The 9,397-nt window shown below is 38.3% G+C and overlaps 1 protein-coding gene across 1 annotated transcript in view; it reads left to right on the top strand.

The window, feature by feature from the left end:
- The first annotated feature begins 2,211 nt into the window (after nucleotides 1-2,211).
- Nucleotides 2,212-9,397, top strand: part of MUC6 (mucin 6, oligomeric mucus/gel-forming) — a 64,196-nt gene continuing 57,010 nt past the window's right edge. Inside the window, exon 1 of the mRNA XM_065682675.1 lies at nucleotides 2,212-2,279. The gene's annotated coding sequence lies outside the window, so the exon portion shown is untranslated. The remainder of the gene's footprint in view (nucleotides 2,280-9,397) is intronic.

The following is a 9,397-nucleotide window of genomic DNA, read 5'->3' as shown; positions in this document are numbered from 1 at the left end:
AGCCTTGCACCGTATTTTTTCTCCCCTGTCCAGTCGAGGAGGGGGAGTAACAGACTGGCTTTGGTGGGCACCCAGCATCCAGCCAGGGTCAACCCACCACAAGTTCTTATTTCAGGTAGGCAACACTTTACTCTGAAAGCTATCCTGTAAGTTCAGCAATTGCTCCAAAGAAATACTGCCAAAAGATGTCAAGCAGCCATTTCTCCACATTTGCTCTGCTTCAGAGGATTCCATTTGGTTCTGTGAACAAAATCTATACAAATACCCTGAAAATTTCTTTAGATAGCATAGGTACAAGATGAGATAAACTTGGCTGCTAGACCGAGAGTGTAAAAAAACCTGTATGGAACTTGCAGAGATATCACAATCTGTTATTAACAACATCATCACTGAATGCAAATAGTAAATACCAACTCACTGATTGCCAGAAGTATGTAAACATACTTTATCTATTGATTGCATAGTTAAAGCTCTGGAAACTCAGCTAAGAGTAAACACTTCAAATTTTATTGGATTCTTTGATATAAAAGTGATGCTGGAGATTATTAACCTACGCAGAATCCTGCATTCCAGAGATAGCAAAGTGCATATTGACCCTTTAAGATTTAAAACAGTAATACTTACAGCCAACAAAAATTAAAAACCAAACATCCACCCTCCGAGCACCACAAAATTATTACTGATCTACAAAATGGAAAACATAAAAAAATCTTTTTATTTCCTGCTCTTGGCTTAGAATATATTTACTTAGCATGCTAGATCTAAATTACATCCAAAAGATTATGCTCTTTGTCACCTCACTGGTAACTGGACTTTAAAGCAGAGCATATATACTTTTGAATATATTACAGAAAAGAATTTAAGGAAAATGAAGGCTAAATGTTGAGTAATCAAAACAGACTACATCAACCCCACAGCTGAATTTAGTTCGATACACTATATCTACGTAAATTACCTTTGTGGTTTACTATTTTTTTCAATTATTGTGAAGCACTTCAACAGAACATCTCAAAAGTGTATGCTACAAATAAAGAAAATTTTCAAATTAAACTATGGAAACAGGGCTGGGGGAGGTTTTCACTCACATGCAAGGATGCTATTTCCTTAAAAAAATGGACAGTTGTAAAGATGATATAATCTTTGACAGTGGTATAATTTGTTTTCTACCAGCACGTATGCAATGTTTACCTTTTTTTTTTTTTTGAGACACCTTAATATTCTCATTATTCACAACAGAGTTTAAAACCACAGTAAAATTTGGTGTTAAAAAAATCATGCTCATAGAGGAGAACAAATAAGATTGCTGCAGGCTGTGGCAACATACATAACACTGAGACAGAAAAGAAACCCAGGCCCGAAACAAACTCCATTGGGTTCACACGGGCCAGCATCAGTGACAGACACTATACCTTAGGATAGAAAACATTCAGGAATATGCCATTCCCACTTTGCCACACATGACAACCAGCCAGCCAGGGAACACCCAGTCCTACCACAGGCTCCTTGAACCACTTACAGCAAGTTCCCCCTCCAAGTGATGGCTTCGGGGGGCTCTGACAGACTGACCACAGACATTTCAGACCACAGAGTGACCCCTGTCTCCAAAAGGCATCTGAGGAATACACCAGAGGGCTGTGGTTGCAGAAGTTTCACAGCATGGCTTCCTCAGCCCTGTTGACAGGGGAGAGCTCCATTTGCCCTTCGGCAGTCAGGAACTTCCTCCAGTGACTGGTAAAGAAAATTCGTATCAGGCAGTTTCCTATCTTCTGATAAAACATAAATACTCCCCATGTACAGGAACACGAGATAGACTTTAACACCAACAAAAATTCTGCTCATTCCCCCACTAAGCTCGCCACCCAAGCTCTTGTATTTGCACAAGTGACAGGAACACACAGTTCAATACCTGACAAGCCATGTCAGGCTGCTCCCCACCCGTTTCTTCAAATAGTATACAAAGGACAGTACACATTTTGCCCACTTGCCTCGAACTTAGTGCGTACTGTGTAGCATTTTGCTTTAAAAGAGGACAAGTGAGCCGTACAGGAAAAAACTACCTCTTTTCTCGTGGTGAGCTCCTCCTGTGTCAGGCACAGCTCTAAGGAGAGGGCGCACTTTTCCTGAGGGCGCCTGTGCATGCGCGGGAAGGAAAGGGTCGGGAACGGCGGAGGGAGGGAGGGAAGAAGGGCTGTAGCCGGCGTGAGAGGAAAGTGATGTGAGGAGGGGTCTGCAGCGTGGTACTGTGGAGAAAGGTCAGGAGCAGGTATGCCTCCTCAGAGGTGAGTCCTGATGAACGCGCAGGAGAACGTGCACAGAGTGCCTGAGGCTGTGGGGGTTTGCTGAGGGGAAAACGTGCCACAGGTTAGAAGACTGGGTTGTGAGGATGCTATAGGTGGGGAGTGGTGTTTACAGTCTTCTCCCAGTTTTTTCTCTTCCCCCCCCCCCCCCCCATTGAAGCCTCATCATTTGAATTGTTAACTGTTCTAGTCTGTTTTTAAAGAAAACTCAGTTTTATTGAGAAGACCAATGTAATGCTTCCACATAGTTTGACTACAGTTTACCATGGTGTACTGTTGGAGGCTCACATGCAGATGGTTTTGGTCAAATTCTGAGTCCAAGAGGTGAAAGCACTGTAGTTGCCAAATACACCACCCTGTGAGTCTGAAGGATGTGGAATGTTACAGCAGATGTTTGCAGTGGCAATAAATTCATAAGTCATTTCAAGTAAGACAACACTAGCAGGAAGTTGGGGGTGCGTCTTCCCGCCCCCCCCCCCCGCTCTGGAGTGTATAAGTAGTATGAAATCTATAGAGATCTTGAATCACAGGGCTTGGATAATCTTCCAGAGAAATACTGAAAAATACAGCAACTCTATTTGTACAAGTAATTTGGTTGTTTATAATTTTCTGTGTGTTTGCAGTAGTTCTCAGTAGCTGTAACTTTTGGCTAGTGTTTTCAATTTGCATAATAGTTTGATGGGCTGCTTTTAATGTGGCTGAAGTAATCAGCTAACCTCTTTCAGGATAACCTGCCATAAAGGCATTTCGTTATGAGTTTATGGGTTAAAATGGTTTAAGCTCACCAGATGATTTTCTTAATCAGGCATCCTGCACACCTGTATGACCCTACATTGCCATTAGAACTTCGAGAGTCCTTTTCAAGACTTGAGTCTGTCAGAATATGCCCTAGCAGCCAGCACAGCACATTCATGATTTTCTTGGCTTGGAAATCAGTATTTGGTGTAATATTTGATAGCATGGGGGGTAGTACAAATGGAAGAGTTAACTAGTCTTTGGAGAGTGAGAGATACTCTTTACCACTGCATTTCACTCCACACAAACCACAAACAAGCTACTATAGCCATAATTACAGGGTTGGGTTTGTTGGGATTTTTTTTAAAGTTACTTTTTTTTTATTCCATTGATGAATGTTTCCATGTCTGCTTCTGTATATTTTTGTTCAGTTAGCATCAGTGTTGTTGGATAGTAGGCTTTCAGTGCTTCAGGCCCATCTAAGTTTGTCTAGACTAACAACAGCCCCAAACTCACACATCAGAATGTCACAGATAATCACCAAAAGTCTTGGTTGTTACGTGAGGAAGGATAGAATCATGTCTTAGCAACTTCTTCCTATTTCTGAATGCTTCTGCCTATTTTTGCATTGATGTCCATGGAACTTCAGTGTCAGAGAACTGGGGAGAACTTCAGCATTTTTTTTTTAATGTGAAGTAGAAACCTGATAAATGAGGAATCAAAAAATGTATAAGCTGAATGTTTGGATTTTGATTCCAGGACATTATGAGTTGAGTTTATCTGATCTACTCTCAGGTGAATGCTCCAAACTTTTTAAAGCTACTCAGAAGTTTCCTTGATCCCAAAGTAAGGATATCAACAAAGCATGGTACCATATGGAATTTTGGAAACCAAAATCCCAACTAAAATGGGAATTTTGATTTGGAAGTGTCTGTCACAGATACATGTTTGCATGAGTATCTGCAGTGTCTTTACTGATGGCAAGTTGTAGGCACGTTTGCACAATTTATCCTGGCAAAAGCAACAAGATGATTTATTAGATCACAAGTCACAGATGCTTTGTAACAGCCTTGTTAATAGAGCATTTCCACAAATTCTCATGCTGTTCTGCTTTTGTATTTCTACATTGGGTACAGCAAGCACAGTACTATTTTGTATGGGTAATCAGACAAAAGTTCCCTGGTTCAAAGAGGTATTCCACTCAGTAGCAGTCTTTAGCCACAAGTGTCAAGATACGTTACTGGTCTCTTTGTGAATCGTATGTGATCTTATCATTATTGTCAGATCCAGCAAGTGTTATCTTGATGATCCTAATTCATAAAGTCTTGCAAGTCTGCAGAAGGCAGCCGGGGAAACCAGTATGTCTTTTTTTAATCCTACTTTAATAATGTGGGCATTTTAGATGATAATACTTAACAGTACATACTTCAGTAAAGATGGAAGTTTCTCCTACTTCCCTCCTTGCCAGCTGTGAGTGAACATTTCCTTTGGCAGAACTAGTAGTGTGACTGCATTAAACCCATATGTCTCAAAATGTGCTGAATATTTGGAAAGGCCACATGAAAAGAACAGATGGGTTGCATCTTAAGTGACAATAAGCAATCAAAAACCCAGAGTCAACTTCTATTTGTATATTCTTGTATCCATTAGAGAACACTGCAGTAAATATTTCAAAGCCTCAAATGCTTGAGGGTATCCTGACATGGTGAATCATGTTTATGTCACTGTTGAGATACCTGTTGAGTGTGATGCTTGCTTGCAAGATTTTTAATTGTGGTCATTTAACTGCCTTCTGCTGGTCTCTTTAAGATTTGGTTCAGCAAACAGACAGCATTAACGTGCTGAATCTTGGACATCGCACACAATATGATTTTTCACACATTGCTAAGAAAATAATCTTCAGAATTACAATATCAGTGATACAGTTCAGTGTAGCAGTACAGACAGCAGTGTCCTAAGTGCTGTGCAGCTTTTATCTGTGAAATCAGGAAGGACTTTCATGCAGGGACAGGCTTTATAGGCAATAAATGTGCCTTCAGCAATCCAGTGGTTTCTTTATCTGACTTAGTGTTACGAAAGCAATTGTGTATGAATGATCAAGATAAATGGCAAATGTCCTCAGCACAGATTGTCAAGAGAATTGTCAAGACTGTTTATTTTGTTTGCTTCAAGAAAAAGTGCTTTCCAAGTAAGAATCCTGTGATACAGGCTGCCTTAATGTATTCTGGCATTACCACATAGTGTTGTGGAAAACAGTAGAGTCTCCATCTCCCAGCAGCAGGTACTTCATTGTTCTTACTGCTTACTCTCAGTGCTCACATACCAAGTGGGATGTGAGGAGAAGGGCCCTTAGGGGAAAAACTGTAAAAACTGCTGGAAAATACCTTTTTCTCTCTCACCATCATCATCATCATTGCAAGCATAACAAAATAGCAGAAGATGCAGTTAGTACTAGCAAAACCAGCAGAAGTGTTTCAACAGTTACTAACGTACTTTAGCTTACTGCGATTTTAATATAACAGTTTGTAGGTTGCAGCCCTTGTGATGTTTTCCTTTCTGCAGAAAAACTATCTCCGTTTGTCAGTATTGGCTATAATATGTAAGTATTAGACAGCAACTACCGGCTACAGAGAACTCTTCCTATTGTTTTGTATTGGATATAAAGATAAAAGGTTACTAAATATATTTCCAAACAATGACATGTCCTTTTCATTGCTTGACTGGAAGAAACAGGGTATATCTGGACATATAGTTTTCACTGTGTGGGAAATGGCAGTCAATGAAAAATGCTGCAGAGCACATTCTTAGTAGTCCATTGCAAGTCCTTTGTTATCTATGCTGCCTTCCCATACAATTACATATCCAGCCACAGTCCTTATCTTTAGCAGACTCCCTTGTCTGAATTCAGGATTCTTGAAAGTTTGGAAAAAGGCTCTAGTCATCAGCAATGCTGTTATAGCAAATTGGTAGTCTTTTCAGTAAGCTAACCTATAAGAACAAGCTTACCTGAGAGCCAGGGAGGACTGCCATAATGCTCACTACTTGTCATGCATCATGTGCACGGCATTGACCTCAACATTTCTATTACATTTAATGGTATGTAGTCTTGTTTCTCAATGCATTACTGGAAGAAACTCAAGCAAGATCATAACTGTGATAGATATAGGTAGAAGATAGGTATATCAGTAATAATGAGTAGGAATGAGTATGCTGCTTGAAACTGAATTTCACTCTGTTCTCAAAATCAAGCTTCATGGGATATCCACCTTTCTATATGAAGCCTTGCAGAACAAAGTAATGATCCCTCACACTTGTACTTGCTGTTCTTGCAGGAGAAGAAAGGATAATACAAAGGTTGTCCTAAATACAAAGAAGGTCCTCCTATTTTTTTCTGACTCAGTATGAAACATCAAACATTACCATGTCTGCTTCTTGTTGAAAATCCAGAGGCTGCCAAACCCGAGAGTAACAAGAAACATATACTTCCTCGGTGACGGCAAGGGATGCATGACATTTCCTTGAATCTGCGCATTTACATAGGCACCACTCCACCAAGTAAGAGATTGTAACAATTGATGAGAGTGTATGTAAACATCATAAGCTCTAGCTTTTTGGGTAAGATCAGTGAAAAAAATAAATTTAGTTCTGCCTGGTAACGTGTGGAAGATAGATAAAGATGATGAATCATAGAATCATAGAGCAGTTAGGTTTGGAAAGGGCCTTAAGATCATCTTGATCTTAAGATCATTAAGTTCCAACCCCCTGACATGGGCAAGGACACCAAACTAGACCATGTCACCCAAGACTCTGTCCAAAAAGAAAGAAAAACTGAAGTTCCAACTTTTTGTTTGTTTGTTTGTTTGTTTTTTGTGGTTTTGTTTGGGTATTTTGGTTTGGTTTTTTTTAATTGTTTTACATTCTGGTACTTCTCAGATATCAATTTTTCTCTGCTTTTGAGACTTGAGGAATATTACCTTTTAAGTACATGAGACTTCAGCAACTGCCAGCATTCATGGGTGTATTAGTTTTGTTTGTTTAAAATACTTAAACATAGGAGCAGTTCAATTTGCCAGATTTCCCACAGGCGATTTCAAGGTCTCATATACCTCATATTTTCAACAAGCAAGTACTTTGCTCATACTCTGCAGAGAAACTAAGATAAGTATACTATAGACAGCTTGACACTCACAGCCCTTGGAATAACTGTGATGTTAACTCAAACAGAATTACCTACCTCATGCCAGAATTACATCAGTGAAACAAAACCTGGCCCTGCATTTTTTTCACTGCTTTGAGCCACATTAAGCACCTTGATTGGTCAGAGGTTTTATTTCTGTATAGAGCTGTCACCCTGACAGCAGCACAGTTCTCTCAACTCACAAGAATGGTATAAATATATGTACAATATGCATATTCATACGCATATATGTACACAAATGTATATACATATTTATGTATACATGTACATACAGAAATATATATGTGTATTTGTATGCACATATTTATGTATATTGATACAGCATGTATATACATTCATATATACAGTGTTAGCAGATGGAACATATGTTGAGTCCTGTTATAATAGTTAAATCATCTAGCTTATTTGGATAAGATATTTTCTTAGGAAAATGCATTTGGTTATTATCTTATATTTATAGATACCTAACATAGATGCATGTTTTTGTTATTCCTCCCACTGCTTGTTCTTAAATTGAACACTGAGAATCTAGATATTTCAAGTCAATAATTAAACTAGTAGAACATGTACCTGAAAGGAAAGAAGGTCTAGAATAAAAAAGATTAAGCTCATTGACAGTACCTACTACTAATTTAGCAATTACTTTAACAAAGAGGACAAGGAAGTAGTCATGCTCACAAGTGTAAGGACTAAAAAAAAGTCTGGATCCTACCTAAGTTCTGTGAAATAGTCTTTATATTTGTCCTGTACATTTGCATGTGAGATACTTACCACCTGACCCAAGGGGAGAAAATCCAAGCTTGAGATGTTAAACTACATAATAGAGTGGAGCAATTCAGTGCTATATTGTACTCAGTTTAGAAACTGAAAAGTGAAGCTTCAAATAGAAACTGCCAAATAGAGGCAATTTAATATTTGGTTTTAATTTTCTAACTTATTCTTCATACTTCATTACGTTTAATCTTTCTTAGGAATCTCAGAGTATTCAAAGTGCCTGTGCACTTATTTAAACAGTATTTTCCTGTGGAAAAAACTATTCTTATTGTGGCAGTGTGACTGATAGTAGCATATAGATTCAGTTATATTTAGTCACACACAAAAGCAAAAAGCCTTCAGGTCTGAATCTGTAGCGTGTATTAGGGTGAAAAATGAGGAAAAAGATGTCAAATCTTTGTGAGAAAACATAGCACTGACATCTTTATTCTACATGAAAATAAACAGAAAGTGGTCTCCAAACAGTGAGGTCTTAATATGTTAAATGATGAGCTGACAGACACAACAGAAATATAGCTGTCTAGGCTAAGAGGTCAAGCAGCTGTAAGTAGGAGTTGCAGGTTGCAGCTGCAGTTCCACCATCTATCTGTACTAGTCAAAAGAAGAGATACACAGAAGTGATGTAAATTGTTCATTCTTGCTGCAGGAGGATGAATGACTTCTCTGAATGCATTCTTCTTTACGATTCTCCATGTATAGTGCTCTCTAGCGATAGGAAAAATAGCTATGCTTTCCTTTGTTCTTGAAACTTTATGCATGGAAATCACCCTCATTAATCCCTTAATGTTTTTTTACACCCTTAACTTTGTTTAATTCACCCAATAACTTCATTTCTTTAGAACTGAAAAGAGGATTCCAAATTCCAGAATAAAGTACAAGTCATGTTTCACAAATCTGTTCTATCATGATTCAGAGCTGATAAATACAGGTTTCTTTTTTTTTTTTTTTTAAATCCAAGTCAACCAAAATGCATTAAAAAAAAAGAATCAGAATGTATCACATAAAGGGGTAAACACAAGTCTATGCTTGACCGTATTTTCTTAGCAGATACATTGTATTAGCATCAACTGCAGACTATTTGTTCTAAAATGCACACACATTAAGTGGCAAGTTTTAAACATGTGATTGCCACTGACTTCCTGTTCCCAGCTCTTAATATTTGTGTAAATAGAGGTTTTATTTTACTTCCTAACCAGCAGAGGTCAAAGCTTGTATTTAATGGATTCTTAGTTCGCACAACATATTTGCTTTTCTTTCCATATCTGTTAATAAAATCTGTCTGATTATTAGATTAATAGAACTGTGATGTAACAAGTGGCAAATTATTTTTGCTAAGTCTAGTTTGAACATTAATTACGAACTACAGGTTTAGGTCAGCTGCATGGCAGTTATG

Source organism: Lathamus discolor, chromosome 6 (assembly GCF_037157495.1).
Source record: "Lathamus discolor isolate bLatDis1 chromosome 6, bLatDis1.hap1, whole genome shotgun sequence".
Lineage (NCBI taxonomy): Eukaryota > Metazoa > Chordata > Aves > Psittaciformes > Psittacidae > Lathamus > Lathamus discolor.
This window is presented reverse-complemented; position numbering and strand designations above follow the sequence as displayed.